The sequence below is a fragment of the Biomphalaria glabrata genome, chromosome 3, assembly GCF_947242115.1.
Source record: "Biomphalaria glabrata chromosome 3, xgBioGlab47.1, whole genome shotgun sequence".
NCBI lineage: Eukaryota > Metazoa > Mollusca > Gastropoda > Planorbidae > Biomphalaria > Biomphalaria glabrata.
The window spans coordinates 54,555,850-54,570,448 of record NC_074713.1 but is presented as its reverse complement, the minus strand read 5'-3'; the positions used below and the strand labels follow the sequence as shown (position 1 = coordinate 54,570,448).

Genomic DNA, 14,599 nt, shown 5'->3' with positions numbered 1-14,599 from the left:
CCCGACGGGGTCGCGATCCACAGGTTGAGAAGCCCTGCACTGGGGCATCATGTAGAAGGGAGATAGTCTTGTATAGTACACTGCCAGACTTTTGAAGAGAAGTCACAGTTAATGTAGTCGGTCAAGAAATATTTGATAGCGCCTTTGAGAGAGACACTTCCACAGAGTAGGCCACTACGATAGTCGAATACATACATCAGCCTGTACAATATCATTGCGAAAGATTGAGTTTCCCTTGAAGTTCGTGTATTATCATAGGTTAGAATCGCTCATTAGAACGTGGCGTGTGTCGGTTCTGCGCTCCTCGGACGGAATGTTGATTGCGTCCAGCACCTTCCCATGAAACACGATATGTCTATGTTCAGAGATGTGGCGCTGGGTGCCGAGAAGGCGAGACGGAGACATATACTTTGAGCACCCCGCCACCCCCACCCCCTTGTCATTTCTTTTTTCATCTTCTGTTCCCTCATTGGTTAGCATCTTCTTTATAAACACACACGCGCACCCTCAGAGCTTGGTCACGTGACTGTGATTCCTTATCATTAATCATTGTAATTAATCATGGCGCTCTTTCTTTCTTTCTCTCTCTCTCTCTCTCTCTCCTGCTCTTTCTTTCTTTTCCTTTCTCTCTTTCGTTCTCTTTCTTTTTTTTTTGTTTTTCTCTCTCTCTTTGTTTGTTTCTGTCTTACTCTCTCTCTCTTTCTCTCTCTCTATCTTTCTCTCTCTTGTTCCTTTTTTCTCTCTCTTTCTATCTCTCTTCCTCTGTCTTACTCTTTATCTTTTTCTCTCTCATATTTGTTCTTCTTGCTGCAGACGTCCCCCCATGTATTCAACTGGTCACTGGCGGATCCAGGGGGGGGGTGGTAGGGGCGATCGCCCCCCCCACTCGGCCGACCCCCCCCCCCCACTCGGCCGACCCCCCCCCCCCGAAGGGGGGGGGGCGGACGAACTTTAGTATAGGATTCACACAATTTGTACACGAATTTATTACTTATGTTAAAAATATATACTAATTATTTATATTTCAATCTATTTTTAGATTATTTCGCCCCCCCCTCTAGTATGTTGGCCGATTTGGTGGGGTCGGGAGGGGGCGATGGTATCAATCCCGCCCCCCCTACACTTTCGAGTGGGGGGGGCGGTCCAATTTATTGGCAGAAATCACAGCCTGCTAGCAAATCAATTAATTATCTATATCCTTGTAACTTGTTATTGATATTTTAACCGATCTTTATATTATGTCGTTCCCTGTTTGCCGATTGGTGGGGGGGGGGGGGGGGGACGAATACCTCTTCTGCCCTTCCCACCTAAACCCTTTGAGTGGGGGGGGGGGCGGTCCGTTTTTATGGAGAAATCATAGTTTGTGAACAAAATTAGTTGAATTAATATATAAATTTTATATTATGTTTCTCCGTTTTTGGTATTTTGGCCGATTCGTTGGGGTGATTGGGGTGGGGCGATTGCATGTACTGCCCTCCCCACTCTAGTCCTCTGAGTGCTGGGGGGGCGGTCCTATTTTTATGGAGAATCATAGTTTGTGAACAAAATTAGTTGAATATCTATATAATATAAACTACGTATTAATATGTGACCCATTGTAAATATGTCGTACCACACTCTAATCTCAAATTGTATCATTAGTAAATTTAAATGAAAAAGGGTTGTACCAGGTGGGAGGGGCGATACATGCAATCGCATTTCCCCCATCGGACAAATCAATACTTTTTCTTTTTGTATTATAGTTAAGAAATTACAAAATTAAAAAAATCTGTCACTAATATAATTTATATATACTATAAATTAAATTCTTATATCGAGTCGCCCCATACCTATTCTTTAATGACAAATGCAATCTTTAGCAGAAATTAGTAAAGGAGCGAGGATTAATCGTTTTCACTCTACCGCCATTCCCATTTCCAGACAGAGTTTTTGTAATTTCACATGAAGTTATCATAAGTATTTTAAGAAAGTCTTTGCATTGGAAAAGTTAGAATTCAAACGAAATTTTTCAGTATAAGCGTCATGATTGAGATGAGTTCTAAACTCAAATAACGCTTTCATAGTCACCTTTTCCCAACCTTTTCATTCTGATATTTTTCAAGCTAAATAAATTTGGGACTATAACTCACAATTTATACTAGAGTTTTCTTGAATAATATTTATCGAATAAGTTTTTTTTCGGCGGCGATCCTCAAAGCCAAAATCTAAATACGTGGGGTATCCTATCATTTCAAGGAACAAATCGGTTTTATTTGCAATGTATTATGGGCCTATAAATTCAAATTAGAATATTTTTCAAGTACAACATTATTCGAAAGGTCGTTTTTTAATAGTATGAATAATGAGCTTCAGGTCAGGAGAATGCGTTTCTGCAGTGAAGAATGCAAGAAAACGCTTTTGGCGTCGGGGCTTCGCCCCTAACTTCATTTATGGGTAATGAGTTGTAGATATTAGGAGAATGCGTTTCTGCAGAGAATAATGCAAGAAAACGCTTTTGGCGTCGGGGCTTCGCCCCGAACTTCATTTATTGGTAATGAGTTGTAGATGTCAGGAAAATGCGTTTCTGCAGAGAAGAATGCAAGAAAACGCTTTTGGCGTCGGGGCTTCGCCCCGTACTCCATTGATGAATAATGAGCTGTACTTGTCAGGAGAATGCGTTTCTGCAGTGAAAAAAGCAAGAAAACGCTTTTGGCGTCGGGGCTTCGCCCCGAACTACATTGTGAAGAATGAGCTGTACTTGTCAGGAGAATGCGTATCTGCAGTCAAAAAAGCAAGAAAACGCTTTTGGCGTCGGGGCTTCGCCCCGTACTCCATTGATGAATAATGAGCTGTACTTGTCAGGAGAATGCGTTTCTGCAGTGAAAAAAGCAAGAAAACGCTTTTGGCGTCGGGGCTTCGCCCCGAACTACATTGTGAAGAATGAGCTGTACTTGTCAGGAGAATGCGTTTCTGCAGTGAAAAAAGCAAGAAAACGCTTATGGCGTCGGGGCTTCGCCCCGAACTTCACTAGAGAACCTTATAGCGCTGCCCCAGTTGTTTTGTTTTTCGCCGAAGGTTGAGAAATGCTGCTTTTTTTATTCTCATATATATATATATATATATATATATATATATATATATATATATATATATATATATATATATATATATATTGTAATAACTTAAGTGAGGCAACTCAACGAGGACATTGACGTTTATTTACACGGAGACATGACAAACACAAAGGATATCTGCCTTGAGCACAGCATCTCTATATTGGCTCTAGACTTGGGCGGAAATCGTTAGTCTCTTATGTCAACATCCGACTTGTCTGGTCACTGATAGTGCGCACCTTCTTTCTGCACTATCTTGGATGGCGGTGCGCATGGCAAAGTCATAACATTGCCCCCGTCTTAGCACTTTTCGTCCCGAAAAGAAACACTGCAGCTGAGGTTTGACAGTTCAGGTGGAGGTCGATCAGTGGGAGCCACAGGCGGCAGGGAGCGTGTTCCTCACGAGGCCATCCGCATTGTTTTCTTCCAGTGCCGCTTTCTCTTTCTCCAGTTGACCAGGCTGTTGTTGCGATAATGACGTGGCCATTTGCTACACAAAGAGATAGGGTCGAGCACTGTTTTCTTCAGCACAGCCGTTGATCGGACACGCTGTCTCAGCAGACCTTTCCGACAGACGCCTCTCAAAGGAGCTTCAGGTTCGCTTGCAGCCACGTTGCAAGCAAAGTCCAATGCACCGAAGTCATCCTCAGACAACAGTCTTACGTCCAGAAGATAGGTCTCTTCAGGTTCAAGTGGAAAATGTCTTTCTCTTGACAGCTCAGATTTAGAGTGATTTGATTGACATTCATCTATGCCAATGTCGATGATGATGGTAGAAGTACATATGCACTGTTGGTGGTTTTCTTGGCATCTAAATTCTATGTGTGAAGCGCCGCACGTACAGTTCATGCTAAACTTCTGGATGCTGTTGTCAAGCTTCGAATTTCCCTCGTGAGCACCGCAGATAGGCAGAGGTCTTTAAAGTCCACAGCAACAGGCTCGAACGCAGACCCAACGTTGTCTTGATCTGTCCGGCTCATTGAGGTATTGGTAACAGGTACAACAGGAACAAACGCTTCAGGCATATAACAGACTTCAGTTAAGGTACTGGTAACAGGTACAACAGGAACAAATACTTCATTTGTCTCCTTCCGTTCGACTCGGTACATCCCGTTGAGATCATCACAGCAATCGCCATCACGTTTCTCGTCTTGAAAGTCACAACCACAAGACTTGCCCACAACACAGACACAGACGGCGCTCAAATCCCCAGCGTCTCCGTCACCACTGTTTGTGCGACCACAGTCTTGACCACGCAACTTCTTGACCAACGAGTCTACAGGCAACTGCTCCTTTACAAACGAGTTAACTCCTTCTTTCAGCTGAGACAACATTTTATCTACCTTGTTCCCCATACTGTTAATTTGTTCACACATTGCTTCATTTATCTTGCCAATAAGCTCATAAATCTCCGGTTCAATTTCAAATAAGTAGGTATCTGGATCTTTGTCTTCATCTATCAAGGCTTGCCGGAGACGAGCTGTAAGCACCTCCTTGGTACCACCAATTATCTCATATCGGTTACGAAGTTCCTTCCTAAGCTCTCTAACTGAGAGTTGGTCTAATCGTTTCAAAGCTGCCATTGTAAATCCTACCTCCTCTCGTTGAGTTGCCTATAATCCCACTTCTGACAACCAATTGTAATAACTTAAGTGAGGCAACTCAACGAGGACATTGACGTTTATTTACACGGAGACATGACAAACACAAAGGATATCTGCCTTGAGCACAGCATCTCTATATTGGCTCTAGACTTGGGCGGAAATCGTTAGTCTCTTATGTCAACATCCGACTTGTCTGGTCACTGATAGTGCGCACCTTCTTTCTGCACTATCTTGGATGGCGGTGCGCATGGCAAAGTCATAACAATATATATATATATATATATATATATACATATATATATATATACATATATATATATATATATACATATATATATATATACATATATATATATATATACATATATATATATATATATATATATATATATATATATATATATATATATATATATATATATATATATATATATATATATATATATATACATATGTGTGTGTGTGTATGTGTGTGTGCGTGCATGTGTGTGTGTGAGTGCACGTTTATGCGTAGGGTTAGGGTTTACTGGGCGTTAGGGTTAGGGTTTGGAAAAAAATCGCCCCCCCCCCACTCCAAAGTTCTGGATCCGCTAGTGCAACTGGTACAGGCACGTGACAGGATCACAGCGTATTGAGAAAGCTAAAAGCAAAAATATCGCTAAACAAAACAATTGGTAAAAATATTTCTAATCGCACAAATTTATTATAGTTGGTCTAGATTTATTACAAACTTAATTACATGACAGATCCAAACTAATTGATAAATTACTTTTCTCATAAGCTTTTTTTAAAAATAGTATTTCTTTATGTTTGTTCTTGTTTTCCCATTTCAATTCTTCGTAGTGTCTAGTTCAATACAGTTCTCAATTCTTCGTACCGTCTAGTTCAATACAGTTCTCAATTCTTCGTAGCGTCTAGTTCAATACAGTTCTCAATTCATGGTAGCGTCTAGTTCAATACAGTTCTCAATTCTTCGTAGCGTCTTGTTCAATACAGTTCTCAATTCTTCATAGCGTCTAGTTCAATACAGTTCTCAATTCTTCGTAGCTTCTAGTTCAATACAGTTCTCAATTCTTCGTAGCTTCTAGTTCAATACAGTTGTCAATTCTTCGAAGCTTCTAGTTCAATACAGTTCTCAATTCTTCGAAGCTTCTAGTTCAATACAGTTCTCAATTCTTCGTAGCTTCTAGTTCAATACAATTCTCAATTCTTCGAAGCTTCTAGTTCAATACAGTTCTCAATTCTTCGAAGCTTCTAGTTCAATACAGTTCTCAATTCTTCGAAGCTTCTAGTTCAATACAGTTCTCAATTCTTCGAAGCTTCTAGTTCAATACAGTTCTCAATTCTTCGAAGCTTCTAGTTCAATACAGTTCTCAATTCTTCGAAGCTTCTAGTTCAATACAGTTCTCAATTCTTCGAAGCTTCTAGTTCAATACAGTTCTCAATTCTTCGAAGCTTCTAGTTCAATACAGTTCTCAATTCTTCGAAGCTTCTAGTTCAATACAGTTCTCAATTCTTCGAAGCTTCTAGTTCAATACAGTTCTCAATTCTTCGAAGCTTCTAGTTCAATACAGTTCTCAATACTTCGAAGCTTCTAGTTCAATACAGTTCTCAATTCTTCGAAGCTTCTAGTTCAATACAGTTCTCAATTCTTCGAAGCTTCTAGTTCAATACAGTTCTCAATACTTCGAAGCTTCTAGTTCAATACAGTTCTCAATTCTTCGAAGCTTCTAGTTCAATACAGTTCTCAATTCTTCGTAGCTTCTAGTTCAATACAGTTCTCAATTCTTCGTAGCTTCTAGTTCAATACAGTTCTCAATTCTTCGTAGCTTCTAGTTCAATACAGTTCTCAATTCTTCGTAGCTTCTAGTTCAATACAGTTCTCAATTCTTCGTAGCTTCTAGTTCAATACACTTCTCCCAGATGTCGCAAAACATCCACATGCCTAGATTCGAACTGCGCATTGCAACCATATCTTACGATCTATCTTTGAATGTGACTGTGTATATTTAGTACCCCGGGATAACATTAAAGTCCCTGCATTCCTGCTTTCAACCAAATGCATTTGCTTATAAAAAAATCTGTCTCAGTTGTCTGTAGATGGGCACTCCAAGAACAAACAAGGGTAACAAATAGCCACTTATGAATCATTTGATTGGTGGAAATGCATAGCAGACGACGCAAAGGGGAGAGCACAACAGATGTTTCAGACAGAGACAGATGATTGGTTGGAGGAATGTTGCTGGGGTCGTAGTGAATATTGTTTCTAAACATAGTTTCTGTCGCGTATCAACATCAACCTGTTGATAGTGTTCACTGTATACTAAAATTGTTATTGAAATAAAAAGCGACAACGAAAATTTTTGTTTATTCTAAAAATTTATCGCATTGAAACGCTGAAAGGTACGTTGCATATTTTATTACAAAGTTTGTTCATTTGTTTCAATTAAAAACAGACTGAAATTATACATTTCAACCAATCAATTTCCTGTGGTTTTCTCAGATTCTCTCTTTCTCTTTTTTGTTGCTCTTGTCTTTCTCTTTTCTGCCTTTCGCTTTGTCTATTTTCTGTCTTTGTCCATATTCTTTCTTTCTTTTTTTTCTCTTCTCGCTTTGTTTCGTGACCTTTGACCCGGTCCCTTCGTTTTTTTCCCCACTCTGTTCATTTCTTATTAAACCGTGGTGTCATTATGTCTCCTCTCCGTCCATTTCTCATTAAACCGTGGTTCATTATTTCTCTTCTCCGTCCATTTCTAATTAAACCGTGGTTTTATTATTTCTCCTCTCCGTCCATTTCTCATTAAACCGTGGTTTCATTATTTCTCTTCTCCGTCCATTTCTCATTAAACCATGGTTTCATTATGTCTCTTCTCCGTCCATTTCTCATTAAACCGTGGTTTTATTATTTCTCCTCTCCGTCCATTTCTCATTAAACCGTGGTTTTATTATTTCTCTTCTCCGTCCATTTCTCATTAAACCGTGGTTTCATTATTTCTCTTCTCCGTCCATTTCTCATTAAACCGTGGTTTTATTATTTCTCCTCTCCGTCCATTTCTCATTAAACCGTGGTTTCATTATTTCTCTTCTCCGTCCATTTCTCATTAAACCGTGGTTTCATTATGTCTCTCCTTTGTCCATTTCTCATTAAACCGTGGTTTCATTATGTCTCCTCTCCGTCCATTTCTCATTAAACCGTGGTTTCATTATTTCTCTTCTCCGTCCATTTCTCATTAAACCGTGGTTTCATTATGTCTCTCCTTTGTCCATTTCTCATTAAACCGTGGTTTCATTATGTCTCTCCTTTGTCCATTTCTCATTAAACCGTGGTTTCATTATGTCTCTTCTCAGTCCATTTATCATTAAACCGTGGTTTCATTATGTCTCTTCTCCATCTTTATAATTCTCCGGCAATGTACCGACTAACATGTCCGGCTGTAACAAATTACGCAATAAACATTAAAATATGGAAATTTTACAAACCCGAAAAAAATACAGGTTCAACCACATTCTAATGTCAATTATTAATAATATCTACGGTCGCCACTAGTTTGCATTTGCAATAAGAGTCGAAGGATTAATGACTTCGCTCTATCTGCTCATTGTGAATATAACATTTATATTTTAATTTGAAAAAATTATCTGATAAAACTTGCGCAACAAACACGTTGGAATGTATCTTCGTTTAAAAGAGGGATTTGGGGGTGGGGGGGGGTGGGGGGGGGCTACTTGTTTCTTAGTTTCGTAAGAATTAGTAGACACACAAAAATAAAGTCTTCACGCACTAATGATAGACTGTCTCTCTCATTATGTAGATTGCGACTCATTAGTGATAACAAACTGACCCGGTTTTAAGGTCAATGCCAGTCTTATTATCCTATCGTATAAGTTACAAACACTCCTTCATAAAAGTCTTATATTTGCTCGCTCATGTTAATTAGAGATGGCGACTCTGTTTAGGTTGTCCTGACCCAGAGGCGAGTCCATTAGACCTCAGCAGACGTGGCTATTAGGCTGTGAGCGTCCATCTTTCTTTCTTTTGATTGCTTGTTATTTTTTTCTTTAAATATTTAAAAAGTTCTAACGATATTTTTACCTGATGCCGAAAGATTGACATCTTTCAGTTTTACCAGTTTCTTGTTTTAATGCATTGGAATCTTTGAAATGATTTAGATCAATGAATTTCGACTCAGAACCGGACACAACAGAATGCGACAACACATGTACCGGAAGCTCAAAATTGGAACCAGTAAAATCTGCCCATGTGGAGTATCACCAGAGAATGTCCTCCAAAACTGCTCTCTTTACCAAGAGGCCCGAATAAGACACTGGCCCCAAATTACCCCAATAGAAAGAAAACTATATGGAGAGCTCCCTGATTTGGAAACCACTGCGCAGTTCATCTTATGTATTGGTCTAGTCATCTGAACACTCCAACATAACAATGAGAACGAAGAAAAAGAAGAATGAATTGAAACTTCGCTCGTCGATTTGGGGGGAAATAGTTGATATAGAATAATTTTAAGTTGGTAATTATACTCTAATGGGTATCCAACTATTATTGGTGAAAGTAAAGGTGGTTGATCGTTGTGCTGCCCACGTGACACCCTGCTCGTTAACCGTTGACGAAAGAAACAGATAACCTCAACATTATCTACCCTATAGATTGCAAGGTCTGGAAAGGAGAGCTTTAATTACTTTAAAAAAAACCGCTCAGCGCTTTAAGGGTTAAATAGCAATTTAGTTCATGTTTTTTGTTAATCGGTAGACATTTTTTTTAATAAACCGAATGTTTTTTATTTATTTTATTTTTAATTTCATCAATATAGGGATTCAGTGAACATATTTCAATTATTATAACACCTAAATATTTGGAGTGTGTAGTGTTTACCGTGAATTTTTTTTTTTTTACTTCCGTTGGATTCAGTTTTTTTGTTACTCTTACTAACTGGCATATTTCCGGGTGGTAAGACATGCTCCAATTTAATTCCCATTTCTGTAATTCATTTAATTCACTTTGTAAATTTTCTGTCTCTTGTGTTGTTTTTATTGTTGTTTATTGTATTGGTTATGTAATCTAACCTTATCTTATATAATACAGACGTTACTTCAAAAACAAAGATGATTACGTCCTACGCGTCATGCATTTAGTCATGCATATTAACCAATGACTTAAATTCTGCCAAGTCACTGGTTTTCCTGGCTAGCTCAGGCAACCCATTCCATGCTCTAATAGCACTAGGGAAGAAGGAGTATTTGTACAAATTTGTCCTAGCATATGGGACGAGGAATGTGCCTTTATCTTTGTGTCTTTCAGAGTATTTTATTAAATTCTGTTTTTGTATTTGAAGATTATGGTTCAGTGTTTTATGTATTATTGCTACTTTACTTCTGTGTCTTCTGTTCTGAAGGCTTTCTAAATTTAGTGATTTTCCTAAAGGTGTTACTCTGGTTAAGTGTGAATATTCGTTTGTTATGAATCTCACTGCTCTATTTTGTGTCTGTTCCAGTTTCTTAATGTTTTCTTGAGTTGAGGGGTCCCAAACGGAGGATGCATATTCTATTATTGGCCTAACCAAGGTTAAATAACATTTTAGTTTTATGTTCTTATTTGATTTATAGAAATTTCTTTTAATAAATCCTAATGCTTTGCTTGATTTTTGTATAGTTTCATCAATATGTGGATTCCATGACAGTTTTTCATTTATTATAACACCTAGGTATTTTGCGTTTTTAGTCTGTGTTACTGGTTTGCCATGAATAAGATAAATAGAATTAATTTGTTTTAGTTTTTTGTTACTCTTAATAACTGACATTTTTCTGGGTGGAAAGACATGCTCCAGTTTGATTCCCATTTCTGTAATTCATCTAATTCTCTTTGTAAAATATCTGTGTCTTGTGTTGTTTTTATTGTTCTATATATTATGCAATCGTCTGCAAATAATCTGACTTTTGTTCCTGAGGTAATGCAATTTGGTAAATCATTTATGTAAATTAAGAATAGTAGTGGACCCAAGACAGTTCCTTGAGTTACACCTGAGTTTACTGTCGTCTGCAAATAATCTGACTTTTGTTCCTGAATAGTGTTACCGGTCGTTGACTTGTAGCACCAAACTGCTGGTAGACAACTAAACCGTTGTAGACGTAATAGATCTGAAAACTATTAAAACTTCAAATAACTTGTTATAAATAACTTGATCCACTTCGTTTTGTACAAAACTAGATATAACTTTATTTATAATAGAGACAAAATAAACTTGTGATCAAATGAAATAACTGTAGTAGACTTGAGTCATAATATTGTTTAACAACTCTAACTCACTACAACAGCATAACCGTTCTGTCTGACGTTCTAGAGTCGTCTCCCCTGACGAAGACCAAGTGACGACATTGCCACCTATGTTGCATCCCTCACAACCAATCGCTAACCTCCTCCCACCGTCACCATAGAAACATACTGTAGTGTAAACTGAGTTGATTTTCTGCGTGCGTCCAGCGTGTCAGAAGGTCATGCCCAGTGTGTGTGTTTCATGTCCAGTGTGGGTGTGTGTGTATATAGTACTGCATCAGTGTTATGTGAGATGTGTTGGTTTCATTCACTGTTTACTGTGGTCTAATTTTATCGAATAAAGCCATATTATTGGTATACTAGTATTTGTTTTTTTTAATTACACATACACACACCCTCCATAATACTGAGCTAATGCAATTTGGTAGGTCATTTATGTAAATTAAAAAAATTAGAGGACTTACGACTGTTCCTTGATGTACGCCTGTCTAGGTAAACCTGAGTTTAGAATTTAGTAGTATTGTTAAGAAGTATTGTTTAGTAGTATTGGTGATGATTTGCAGCCATTTATTGTTACAGTTTTTTCTCTCCCTATCTGAAAATCCTGAATCCGTTGATGTAATGAGCCAGTAATTTCATAAATATTTTAGTTTTTTTTAAGCAAGCTATGGTGGTAAAGGGGAGTGGTGGCGGGTGGTTAAGCGCTTCGCTGGGTTCGAATCTCGATGAAGACAGGGATTTTGAACTTTGGTTTTTTTTTTAGTCTGCCCCTGAGACCACCCAACTTTAATGGGTACCTGGGAAAGTAAAGGCGGTTGGTCGTTGTGCTGGCCACATGACACATTGCTGGTCAGCCTTTAGCCAAAGAAACAGATGACCTTGATATCCATAGATTGCAAGGTCTGAAAGGTGAACTTCACTTAACCATTTTCAATGGCCGTAGAAAAGTCAAATAAAAATGGCATCTATTTGATCATTATTATTATTATGGCTTGTATATACTTTCATGCTTATAGCATGCTCAGAGCGCTTTGGTCCAATCTCAGTTGTGGACCAGTTTGGGGGGAGGAGGGGGGATCTAGGAGTTGGTTTTCCGTGCTGCCTTCAGGCGCTCAGTCGGACCTCGAGTCCCCTTCACAGGTAGCCAAGCCAAGTTCAAGCGCACTTAGCCTCTCGACCACGTTTTCCACCTATCTAATACACCTTTCTTTGATCTGATCCACTTCCCTTATGACTGGTCAAACCCACAACATGAATTTACCCCCCCCCCTTTTTTTCCAAAATGGTTTTCGATTGTTCCAGTACAAGTAACGAGATCGCCAGACGTCAAAACGTCTCTTGTATTTATTTGATCAAAAACGATTTCGTTCTTCTTATAAAATACAGACGCCACTCCAAAAAAAAAAAAAAAAAAAAGAAGATGATTACGTCCTACGCGTCAGGCATCTGGTCATGCATGTTAACCAATGACTTAAATTCTGCCAAGTCATTGGTTTTCCTGGCTAGCTCAGGCAACCTATTCCATGTTCTAATAGCGCTAGGGAAGAAGGAGCACTTGTACAAATTTGTCCTAGCATATGGAACGAGGAATGTGCCTTTATTATTATTATAGTCCTTTTTATCGTTGAAATGGTGAGTGGTTAAGACTTATAAGAGATCTGAAAGTGTATCATTTGCTTATTATTAAAAGCTTATATTACACATTCATAAATCATCCAAGAATGGGTAATCAAGTTTTGAATATAGGATAAAGTGATTAGTATTGTGTCCCTTTGAGAACACCTACCAGAAGCCAAAGTTCTATTACGGGAAAATCCGTTAAAAAAAAAACCAAACATTTCTCATTTGGACAACACTCAGCGACCAAAGAAATTGTATTTTCTGTCTGTCATTAGCTTTTTATGTCAGTCGTAGCAGGAGAATTCTGTCATCTAAATTGTAGAGTATTGATTTAGTCCATAGGCACCGATCTTCAAGTCTTGATTTATTTCCTGTTCTATTTATCATGTCTCTGACAACAGGAAAACTTAAAAAAAAAGACTTTAAAAAAAAAATTAGAAGACTTTAAAAAAAAAACTTAAAAGTCTTTAAAAAAACGTAAAAGTCTTTAAAAAAACTTAGAAGTCTTTAAAAAGCAACTTATTAGGAATGACAGAGTTGGATGTCACGATAGTTGGAAGACTGACAATTACATAATGAAAAGACACTGACACGTGACCCATAACCCGGATCACGTGATCAAGCTACAGACAGTGCATCCAAGCACGCGCATTTACCAGCACACACTAACATATATTAGTTGGTGTTTAGTCACGACCTATAGCTTCCTTTTGCGACACCCATTTCCACATCGTGAGGTTTGAGGCTATCTCTTGCCACTAGCGGATCCAGAACTTTGGAGTGGGGGGGGGCGATTTTTTTTCAAACCCTTACCCTTACGCCCAGTAAACCCTAACCCTATGCATAAACGTGCGTAAAGCCTATATATATATAGGAAGGGCCGAGTGGGGGGGGGGGGCGATCGCCCCTGCCGCCTCCCCCCCCCCCCCCCTCTGAATCCGCCAGTATCTCTTGCCGATAGACTTCATCGACGCCCACTGCTTTGAGGTCAAGTTTGATTACCACCAGGGGGCGGACTGTCTCAAAATCGGCCCTGGCATTTCTTTAGAATCGGACCCATAAATTGTATGTCATATGATGGTCATCCAGGGCCGGATTTACGTTTGTGGAGTACCCTACACTTTTATTTTTTGGAAAGCTTTAGAAAAATCCACTTTTTAACACTAATCAGTAAGCGTACTGATATCTAATCGCTAGCTATATTTTAGAGGAAAGAAATCGAATACTTGTACATTTTAGATCTATCTAATTTTACTACTTTAAAAAAAAAAAGGTGACAATTATTTAATTTTGTTAAAAAAAATATATATTTTGTATGTTTTTGAGTTTGTGGAGAGTAAGTCCATAAAGGTTGTTTTTTTTAAATCTATTTTGTGAAGGCTCCTTTTTGTGGAGTCCCCGGGGCTGTAGCCCCTCCTGCCCTGCCTTAAATCCGACCCTGTCGGCATCTCATTATAGTCATTAGTCCTCATAGTCATTATGTTAAGTTTGATAATGTATTAATAACTGTACGCATGAATGCACTGAACTCTATATCTTTAGATAACAAATATAGATCCTGTGTTACTGTAGGTTTGTAGGCCCCTCATCCCCCCCTCTTATCCCTTAAGTCTGTTGGACCGTTTGGGGCGCCAACCAAGATTCGTCGACCGTTTTTCTCCATTCCTCCCTGTCTTTTGCCTTGTTTAAAACCTCTATCAATGGCAGGCCCGTCCATTCTTTTATGTTGTCCTCCCATCGCTTTCTCTGTCTGCCTCTCCTTCTTTTTTTCCTGGTACTGTTCCCTGAAGGAAGGTCTTTGCGAGCCCCGTGGATCTTGCAATATGGCCATAGATTTTAAGCTTGCGTTTCTTTACAATAGTTAGCAGGTCATCATGGGGTCCGATCGCTGCAGTAACCCTGTCTCTAATCTCTTGGTTTGTGATGTGGTCTTTGAATCTGATACCTAGGATCCTTCTGTAGCATCTCAATTCCATTGCTAGGATCCTCCTCTCTAG

The 14,599-nt window shown here is 38.8% G+C and overlaps 1 protein-coding gene across 3 annotated transcripts in view; it reads left to right on the top strand.

Moving 5' to 3' along the window:
- The window catches only part of LOC106054507 (potassium channel subfamily K member 16-like), a 135,623-nt gene that overhangs the window by 22,534 nt on the left and 98,490 nt on the right, over positions 1-14,599 (top strand). Inside the window, exon 1 of one of the 3 annotated variants that reach the window (XM_056022692.1) lies at positions 6,955-7,099. The exons of 1 other annotated variant lie outside the window; for it this stretch is intronic. The gene's annotated coding sequence lies outside the window, so the exon portion shown is untranslated. Of the gene's footprint in view, positions 1-6,954; positions 7,100-14,599 lie in introns of those variants that run through there. One more of the 3 variants, XM_056022689.1, reaches the window with a different exon arrangement.